Below are 10,309 nucleotides of genomic sequence, written 5' to 3'. Positions count from 1 at the left end.
TGTCTCTTCCCAGGTCATCTGGCCATTCACCAAATAGCTGTGTGTCAGGTACTGTGTGTGGGACAGGCCATCCCTCCCCTCGCAGTGTTGGCTCTGTGGCAGGTAGGCATGGGGACAGCGGGTGAAGTGGGGCTGGAGGAGGCCCCTCACTTCATCAGGTTCTCACTGAAGCCCCTAGAGGTAGTGCTGTCCAATAGATATATATAGTATGTACCACATATGTAATTTAAAATTTTCTAATAGCCGCATTTTTAAAAGGAAGAAAAAGATAAGCTTAGTATCAATAATGTATTTAAGCCAGTATAACTATTTTCATTTCAATATAAAGTCAGTATAAAAATTATGCATGAACCACTAATTTTTTTGTTTTGAAATCTGGTATTTTACACTTAAAGCACATCTTAATAAGAACTAGCATATTCAAGGGCTCGACAGCCACATGCGGCTAGTGGCTCCTATCTTGGACAGCACAGCTCTAGAGGAAGTGGAGCCTGGGAGATGGATGGGGTCAGACTGACCTGTTGGGAGCTGGCGAATGTGGGAAAGGGAAACGTGGTCTGCAGAGAGAGAACAGCATGTGCAAAGGCCCAGGGGAACTACGAGGAACTGGAGAAGCTGGAAGTTGAAGGTGCCAGGTGTGGAGACTGGATTGGGTGTGGGCAGAAGACAGCTACACGTGCTCTTGGAAGCCATCAGTCTTCTGCCAGAGATGCCAAGGAACCTCTAAGGCATTTAGGAAGGGGAGCTGGTCAGCTTGCTCTTGGTCACAGCTTGGAGGGTGGAGCAGGAATTCTGCATGGAAACTGTTGCAGCTGTCCAGGCAAGAGGTGGTGGAAGCCAGGATGTGGGGGCAGGATCTAAGAGTCCTAAGATGGAACTGCTAGGACTTGGTAACAAGATGTGGGTCAACAGATTAGGGCCAGCTGGGTGGGGAAACTGGAGGAGCAGCCCAGGAGACAACTGTGATACAGCCCCCTGGGCGTCTGGAATGTGAAGGCCTGAAGTGGTCGAGAGACCGACCTGGGCTACAGGAATATTTAGAAGCACTCAAGTAGGCATTTGCACCAGGACTGGACCAGGAGAGAGGGCTCAGGGCAGACTCTTGGGCTGCCCCAGAGGCGCTACCAAGGAGGTGGGAAGGAGACCAGGAGACTGCAGTGTCCTGCAAGTGAGGGAAAGGGAGTGAGGGGCAGGATGGTCCACAAGGCCAGGTGCTGCCACAGGGTCAGGACTGCAGCAGTCCTTGGTTCGTGGACATGGTGAGAACAGGACGAGGTCTGATTGGATTGAGCTCCCCACAGAAGCCAGACTGTGACAGGCGATACCTGGTGGGGACTTAGGCCCCAGGGAGGTAAGGTTTTTAATTCTGGGCTCTCTGAGTACTGGTATATTTTTTAAAGGTGGAAGAAGGGGGACTCGTTTAAATGCTAATGGGAGAGTCCCAAAGAGAGGCTGAAGAACCAGATACTGATGTTTGGTGGAGTCTGGGGAGGTGTGGAAAGGGACAGCCTGTGGGAGCCCCAGACCTGCTGGATAAAGGCGGCTGGTCAGGATGGGACTCCAGAAGGCCCAGTTCATGTTTGCTCTTGCTGCTCCCCTGAGGCCACAGGTGCCACTACTCCTACTCCCAAGACCCCTGCCCAACCCGGCCAGGGCTCCCTAAGGCTGGGGCCACAGCAGGATGGCAAAGTGAGATCACCATCTTGTCTGTGGGCAGAGAGGCCTTTCTCCTGTGCAGGAGCCATGGACCTGGCCCAGTTAGCAGCACAGAAAACTCCTGCCCAGAGAAGCTGGGCAGACATGCCTTGAGATTTGATCTCTCCCTGCCTCTTTCTTGCCTCTCCAGGGCACAGGCTTCTCTTTCTGAGGCTTCTGAGGTGTGTAGGAAAGGGAGGGGACTTCCTAGGGCCTAGGAAACAAAGCTTTCCCTGTTCTAGGAGAGAGGAGGGAAAGAGACAGGCTGTACATCAGGAGGAATTTTCTGGAGCACCATGGGTTGCCAAAGTCTAAAACAGGTTGTTCATTGTAGGGGCCTAGTGGACATCATCCGTGCTCCCAAGGAAATGTTCCCTTGGACTACCAGGGTCCACTTGGTGTCCCTATTTGCCAACTCTTAGCTGCATGTCAAGGTTTGGCTTCTCAAACTTGGCTGTCCCCTGAGCCAACCAACCCCACTTCACCCAGGACTTGGATGACACACCAAGATGATGAGAAAGCAAGAAATGGGGTGGGAGTTGGGTCCCTCCTACTCTCCAGCCTCCTTTTCCAGGGGAAGGCTGGACTGGGGACTCTAAACGCCCTCTTGCTGTGGAGACTGAGGCTGGGTCTGGCTTCCCAGGCCAGGTAAGAGATAACCCTCACCTTGGTGCTGGGCCCTGGGGTAATAAGCACAGCTCTTCTCCAGCACTGCCTGCCACCCCCACCCCGGCACCCCATTTTCTGCTTGCTGGAAGGTCAAAGTATGACTCTGGCCTAAATTTCTTCACCTGTCCCTAAAAGGATGGGATGCATTGCTGAGGGATCAGGTATGGGTATATCCAATGCCCTTGGCCTTCAGGGCCCCCACCCTCATCTGAAAGTTTTCCTGGCTTGTCCCTCTGAATCTTGGCAGCCCTGGGAGCCAGAGGACAGACTGGGGCGCTGGGCTGAGGGAAGTTCTGAGTCTCACCTTTCCTTAGTCCACCCCTCACCCCAAGGACCAGAATTGTGAGTATGGGGCCCAGATCTCCACCTCCCTGTCTGCTCCTGGTTCTCAGCCCTGCCATTGTGACCTGGAGCTGAGTCCCTGGAAAATCCCTTTCCTGCTCTGGCGAAACTGCTGTGACACAACCCAACAAAGTCTGTGGCCAGAGGTGCCCTCAGCTCCCACACATGATAAGAGCTTTCCACCGCAAGGGAGGGAGAAGGAGTCTCCTGTGAGGTGAGGACAGGAGGGAAACTGGGGAGCATGCTGCAGAGGCACAGGGCATGGGTTGGTAGCAAGGGCTGAGAGTTAGGAGTCCATCCTGAAGTCTAATTACAGCTCTAGTGTGAGCCAGGTCAGTGAGCCTCTTGGGGCCTCAGTTTTTTCTCTAGTTGAGGCTAAAATACTTGACAGGCTATAGGAGCATCTGGATTTGGGGGCCAGGCCCTGGGAGGCAATGGTGGCTACAATGACCAGGGAAAGAAGCCTGGGCCTGGACTAGGGCTGTGGCTTTGCCCAGAGGGAGGAGGAGGCAGAGATTTAGGATGGAAAATGGACAGTAGTTGACCATTTGGGTGGAGACCACCTAACCTCCCTCGACTGTCCTTCTGTGACTACAAACCTGTAAGCTCCTTCTTCCCTTGGTTTCCCAGCTGACAAACTCTCCCTTTAAGCAAACACAGACACTGTCTCCTCTGGGGTGGGCAGGAGAATGTGGGGCCTGGCCAGGTGTGAGCTCCGACTCTGAATCTCACAGCTCTGTGACCTTGGCCAAGGTACTTACCCTGCTTGGCTGCCCTGTCTTGAGGGCAGGGTTAATAAATAGGGCTCGCCTCCCATCCTGCTGTGAGGATTTTGAGAACTAGCAAACATAAAGCACAGCGCTGGCCACACGGTGAGCCTTGGAAGATGGCAGCCTTCATCATTTATGACCTCCTGGCCGTGTATCACACACCTCAATTAGTCCAGGTGCTGATGGTCACTTCCCAGACCCCTCAACTGAATCCCAAGGAAGCCCTGCTATGCCTGAGGGCTTAGTCATTACCTGACTGGTGAAAACAAGGTTAGCATCAGCTTGGGGAGCAACCCAGGGGACTCACTGGCCTAAGAGGTGGTGTCTCCCTGCCCCAAGAACCACCAGTCTGGTCACCCCGGACTTTTTTTTTTTTTTTTTTTTTGGAAACTTTTTTTTCTTTTAATAGTTATTGAATGTTCTACAGCTTACAGTAAATATCATAGTTACAAATTCTTGGCTTCAATCTTTCAGAGTGATCACTATCTGATCTTCAAAACAAAATGAAACAAAAACCCAAAAGAATCCAAAACAACAAAACAAAACCAGATTTACACTTCATACACACAAGGCGAGGCCATGGGGCTTTCCAATCTTTACACTCCAGGCTGTGTTTTGAAAACACTGATAAGTTCTTTGATCAAACTACTTGGAAGACACCGGTCAAAGGTTTATTATTATTATTTTAAATGCTTTTCTTTTTAAAATGTGAGTTCCAATAAAATTTAAAAATTAGATTCCAACCTGTAGATTAAAATGAATTAAAAAATACAAAATCATATACAATGCTCTCACAGGGATGTTACATGCCACGAGAACAGGTTTCTCTGTCACGTGATATGATATAGGGATGCAATGCCTTTAGTCAGGAGATAGACCCTTGGGCCTTTAAAGGTCATTATAGACAACTCCAAGTTGCTAGAGGCCTGGCCTTACCTCCCCTTGGGGTAAGGAGGAGCTTGAGTCCCACCATAGATCCACACGATCTGGCTGACTTGAGAAGGTGGTCTGTGGGCAATCCCACTCTTTTCCTGACTCACAGGCATGAGGAGGAAGGCTAGAGCCTTGAGATGCTGGTCTTGCTGGGGTCAGGCCCAAAGAGGATTTCACCCATTTGACTCCTATGGGCTGGTACTTATCTGCAAAGCTGTTCTATAGGTTCTCTTCAGGAAGGAGAGTACCCACTCTGCCAGGAGCTGCAATGGGTCCAGGGCCTCACCGCCACAGCATGAATGCCCAGGGACTATGGATGCAGCCGCAGGGAAGCAAGAGCTCTAGTTACCCTTTCTGGTTTTGTGGCAGCCAGTCCCAACTCCTGTGTTCCTCACTTGGCCACTGGGTTGGACTCAACAGCATGCAAGATAGAAAATAACCATTGGAGAAACTGAGGGAACAGGGCCCAAGTCTGGCTCAGGCAAAGTTGGCTATGGAATGTTGAAGCTGGCCTGCCAGGCAGGAATTGTGAAGGCTGGGCCCTGGAACCATGTAATACATAACTTCAGAAACAAGTTTTCTAGGAGAAGGGAACAGAGGTAAAGGACAAACCCTGCAGCCAACCTGACATGCCCATGGAAACTTGATCTCTGAGGCTCAGGAATGGAATTCAGTGTTAGCCTGGTTGAGCTTCCTCTGCTGTTGGGCTGGGCCTGGATTCCCCTGGGGCTGTGCCCCTGCACGGAACCTGCCTCCTACCTGCTCACTCCACTGCCTAACCTGCCCCTCTCTGGACTCTGAAGCTTGGCAAGCAGCTGGGGACTGCACACTCTGTAGTGATGTGGTAGAACAGATGGTGGAAAAACAGGGCTTCCATTTATCTTCACTCAAATGCAACTAAGAAATGCCATGGTGATACCTAAATGATTAATCCAGCCAGAGTGCTATAACCAAGACCACACAAAGACCAAGATCCATGTCCTCTAGGCCTTCCTTCTCTGGCCATGAGGCAGACCCAAGGAATCTGATATGCAGGGCTCCGGGCTTGGCTCAGCCAGGGCCTCACTGGGGCTCTTGGCTAAATCTTGTCTACACAAGGACGCCAGAACTTGGTGACTAAGGGCCTGCCTGCCTTTTATGCTCCATGTGATTCATTTCTCAATGCCACTCAGAACAGAGTAAGCCCCTCCAAAGGAGCATTCCAGCTGAGATTGGTAAACCTCAAACTTGGAACTATACAGTGTCTCTCTTGGTCCTGGTTCTCACCCATAGGAAAAGCAGGCCCAGGGATTGAAGGCATGTGCTTTTGGCCATTCAAGGCTACATCAGGTCCCCTGGGCGTGTCGACTCACTGCGTTTGGACAGTGGGCAGGCCCTCCGGGGTCAGAAAGCAAGGGGTATGCAGGCTTCCCTGGGACACGGGTCTTTCAATGGACAGAAACCTGGGGGCTGCCCTTGAATGTGTCTTCAGCTCTCGGCATCATGACCCCAAAGTGTTATGTTCAGGTTAGGCCTTCTGTTGACAATTTTCATCCTCCTGGTGCTGCCAGGGTCCTCGGGGCCCCTCATAAAAAATCTCAATTAGGAAGACTGAGCTCCCCAGGTCTTTTGGAGTCTTCCTCTGTTTGAAACAGACAGGTAGCAGCCCACCCCTTCTTAATGCCTGCCACTGAGATCCAGCAGGTGCCAGCAGAAAGAGCAGAGGATTTGAAGAGTTCAAATCTCAGCTCTTTCTCTTAACTGTATGACTTTTGGCAAATCTCTTCAGCCATTTTTTTTTTTAAAGTAAGCTCTAGGCCCAGCATAGGGCTTGAACTCACAACCGAGATCAAGAGTCACATGCTCTACCAACTGAGCCAGCCACGTGCCCCAAGTCTCCTAAGCCTTTTAAGACTTAAGTTTTTTCCATCTATAAAATGAGGATTTGGCAATCAATGAATGTCAAAGCACTTTGTACATTAAAAAAAACATGTGGATAGGTTTGTGTGTCCTTGTTCGATATTTAGATAAGGGGATATACACTTTAGGGTCATTGCCAAGAGAGAAGAGCCACAGCAACTGTCCCGTCTCGTGAGGAAAAAAATGTTTTCACAAGTGGCAGAAAAGTTATGTTTCAGGCTCTCACCACTGGGGGGCACTCCAGACTCCAGATTCCTGGGCCCCAGGCTAATGAGGAAAGGGAGTCAGGTACAAGTTGGGGAAGCCAAGAGGGTTGGCTGGTGACTAAAACCACCTGTACCCCTAACCCTGGCCACCGAGCTTGTGGTACTGGGGGCAGGCACTGGAGTGGAGGTGTCTGCATGCTGGTGCCAGCACTGTAGCTCACTATGTCATGTGGGCACACTCCTTGTCCTCTCTGGCTTGCTGGCCTTCCTAACAATGACAGGGCCCTTCCAGCTCTGACCTTCTGTCCAGCTTTACCAATGGGCTACCCAATATCTTTAGATGCCTCCCAAGAGATGCCTATGATCCCGCCACGAATGTTCATTCTGCCAGAGGCACACTACTACTACCCCTGCTCTCCTGGACTTGTTCCCTTTGCGATGACTCCCCAAGCTTGGCCAGGCTTGTGGATCTCCGTCAAAGCAAGAGGGGGAGGCCAGCAGAACTGGGGCTCCACCATGCACACTGAAAAGAGGGTGCTGGACTTGGGGCTCTTCCAGACCACAGCCTTTCTACACCTTGTTTTTGCCTTGGGGCCTGTCTTTGATCTGGAATTACATACTAGGGCAAGGAAAGGGTGCAGAGCATAGATGCTTTAGTCCTCAAGCCTGTATGTGCAGTCAGACTGGAGGGAAAGCAGACAAACTGGGATTCAAGTGGCTCTGCCACTTATGAGCAAATCACTTTGCTTTCCCAAGTCTCAGTTTCCTCATGGATCAAATAGGAATAATCTATTTCACAGGGTTAAAGCCACATGATGGATGTGAAATTGCTTTGTGAACTGTGAGGTACTAGATGTTAGTTTTTACTTACTGGCATAGAAAGAACAAAAGCAACAGGGCCATTCCTAGGTCTCCCCCTTTTTACTTCCTCTCTGTGGTTCTACCCAGCCCACCTAGAGGTAGCAGGGTACATGGAAACCTATTAGGATACTAGCTAGCATTCTGCTCACCTTGGCAAGCTCCCTTTTCTTCTACAATCAGTTTCCTCATTTGTTAGATGGGTGTAACAACTCTAACCCCGTCTCTCTCTCTCTCTCTCAGGGCCAGTAAATTAAAGGCTGTGAAGTGCTCTGAAATCTATGAAGCACCTGACAAATGCAAAGGTTTCCTATTATTATCATTAGTATTATTTTGGCATTTTCCACACACATATGACATAATCTAGAACAACCTTCACCCACCCTTACAAAACCAGAGAGCAGGAGGAGGTATCTGCAAAAAATGGATTAACACTGGAAAACTTTGTTGTTTTAAAATGAAACCCCATCAGCACTCTAGAACAGACCATTTAGAACAGCTAGGTTTCTCCTTACTGGTCCTGCAGTTCCCTGGAAAGCCAAGAAGGTGGGTCCCCCAACTCCTGGCTCTGGGTTGGATGCTGATGGGCTTTGCCCTCCTGGGAATGCCAGACAACCTCTGAGGTCCTTCTGGCTCAAGAGTTTCCTGATTTCTTCCTCCTTTAAGGGAGACATGGGAGGTAGGGGTAAGGGTATGTCCAAGTGCATGTGAATTTAAAATGAAAAGGGTTGTTTAAAAGTCCCAAATGTTATCAATGATCCCATTTTGTACAGTAAAATGTTCCTGCACCCCCACCCCCACAGGAGCTGCTGGCTCAGCCAAAAGCTGGGTGCAGGGGACAATGCTGGGCAACCTGGGCTCCTGGCTGAGACTAGCCTGGACTCCTGACTTGGGGGTTCCTCTTCTCCCATGCCTCCTGGGCCTCATCCTTGTCCCCTTCTCTTTTCAGGAGGAGGGGCTTTTGTCCTAAAAGCATAGATCCTCCTTTTCAGCCAGCCCGCTTTCTCCTTCTCCTAGGGCTGGAGTCAGGTATAGAACGAAAGTTCTAGATGTCTTCACAGAATTTCCAAATGCTATTTCTTCATTTGCAATTTCTGTTCCTGCCATTTGCCCCCATGTGACCTCTGCCCAGTCTTTAACCCCGCTTTGGAATTGATGGAGAAAAAGAGCAGAAACAAGAGCCCAGAGACTGTTCCAGAGTTCACCGGGTGTGAGTGCTGCTGACTTAATTTCTACAAAACCAAGCCAATCCATCCCTAGTTAAATTTTTGTGGATAACATGCCCCTAGGTAGGAAGCCTGCATTTAATGCTAATTTACTGCAAGATCTAGGGAAGTTCTTTCATCTTCTCTGAGCCTCAGCTTCCTCATCTATCAAACAGGGGAATGGATGAGATGATTGCTAAGGTCCCGTCAGTTCCATGAGTCTATGAAATGTTTATTGCTATTGCTTTTCCTTCACTATCCTGACCTTCAGAGCTGCCAGCACCCACCTGGAATGTGGTTCCTTCACTTTGGCCGTGAATGGCACAAGATAACCAAGAGCCCCACGGACAGGCTGGTGAGCCCTGGCACTGGGAAGGGCAGAGGGAAGGGAGAGAAATGCCATAGGTTCCCACTCTAATCAGGAGGAAGCATCTCATCAGAGTGGGTCCCTGTGGGCTCAAGGGCCAAGGTCTGGATTACATAGGGCATCTGGCCTTCCAAGGCTTTGGGAGGCTGGGATACCATCACCCTGCAGCTGCTTGGCAGGACTGAGGTCAAAATTACATTTTGAGGAAGTGCCAGGTCAGTTAACAACACTGTGCAAATCAGAAGGTCCAGGCCCAGACAATTTGGCGAGAGACCTTACAAATCAAAGCCAGCAGGCAAGCACCTCTCTCCCCTCTTCCTTCCCCCAGTGCCCTCCCTCCCCCCACCCTCCCTCAAGTTCTCCCAAAGAAAGAATCTGGTTTCCCCAGGTTCTCACCTGGGGTATTAAGCTGCTATGAACACTCCTACCTAATTCAGGTGGTCCTGTTCTCGGTCTGTTGCGATGGTTCTCAGAAGACATTTCCTTTGTGTCAGGACATAGTAACGTCCTAAACTAATCTTGCTCCGGAAAAATAAAGAACAATCTCCCAGAGATGTAACCTGCTCAACAGCTTTGAGTTCCTACCCTAGACCCAAGGGCCACAAGTGTTACGCTCTTCAAAGGAAATCACACCTTCAGCTGAACCATTGCAATAAACCCTGCTCTCTGCCACTAAACTAAGATCCCCGGGGACTGGATGCTTGGGGAAGGAGAGAAGAGCAGAGAGGATGTGCTTGGTCAGGAGGAGGGGACAGAGCTGGAAGGGTAGCTGCTAAGAAGGAGACATTGGGGAGAGGCAGGAGATTAGAAAAAGCAGCTTTTACAAAAACCAAAAATAAAAACCAAAACCGTTAAAGATGCATAAAGTGACCCTTGCACTTCCGTTGTCTCTTCTTGCAAATAGAGGTGGTGCTGCTAGGGAACTGCTCCAGCACCTGTGTAAGACTTGAGTAGTTGCATACAATGTGTGACTCCAGATCTGAGGAAGGAAGAGGAGAGCCATTAGTGACCATGATATTCCTGTCAGGCCATTTCAGGAAGCCACTGGATCCCCTCCCCTCACTGTGGGAGCCCTAAATGGAGTCCTCTGTGCCTCCCTAGTGGAGCTGCCTGCTTCCTGTCCAGTGCCGAGAGGTCCTGGAGGACGTGGAGGGTAGGGGAGATCAGGAGGTAGGGCAGAGGTATTAAAAGTTGATGTCCCTCAGGAGCAGTCGAGGGCAGTAAGGAAGCTGGTGGGTGGGGGGGATGTTGGCCCAAGGTCTCCAGCCGCCCCCCTCCCCCACTATCATCACCAACATCTGATTAAGGTAAGATTGCATCTGAAGAATGAGGACCAGAGTTAAAGGAAGTCTAGAGACTGTAGGT

General features: G+C 50.2%; 1 protein-coding gene across 5 annotated transcripts in view; it reads right to left on the bottom strand.

Annotated features, from left to right (window-relative positions):
• Nucleotides 1–4,122: 4,122 nt before the first annotated feature.
• Nucleotides 4,123–10,309, bottom strand: part of FAM168A (family with sequence similarity 168 member A) — a 204,809-nt gene continuing 198,622 nt past the window's right edge. For all 5 annotated transcript variants that reach the window (XM_043580296.1, XM_043580298.1, XM_043580299.1 and 2 more), the window contains one exon: nt 4,123–9,923. The gene's annotated coding sequence lies outside the window, so the exon portion shown is untranslated. The remainder of the gene's footprint in view (nt 9,924–10,309) is intronic.

The sequence above is a fragment of the Prionailurus bengalensis genome, chromosome D1, assembly GCF_016509475.1.
Source record: "Prionailurus bengalensis isolate Pbe53 chromosome D1, Fcat_Pben_1.1_paternal_pri, whole genome shotgun sequence".
Taxonomy (NCBI): domain Eukaryota; kingdom Metazoa; phylum Chordata; class Mammalia; order Carnivora; family Felidae; genus Prionailurus; species Prionailurus bengalensis.
This window is presented reverse-complemented; position numbering and strand designations above follow the sequence as displayed.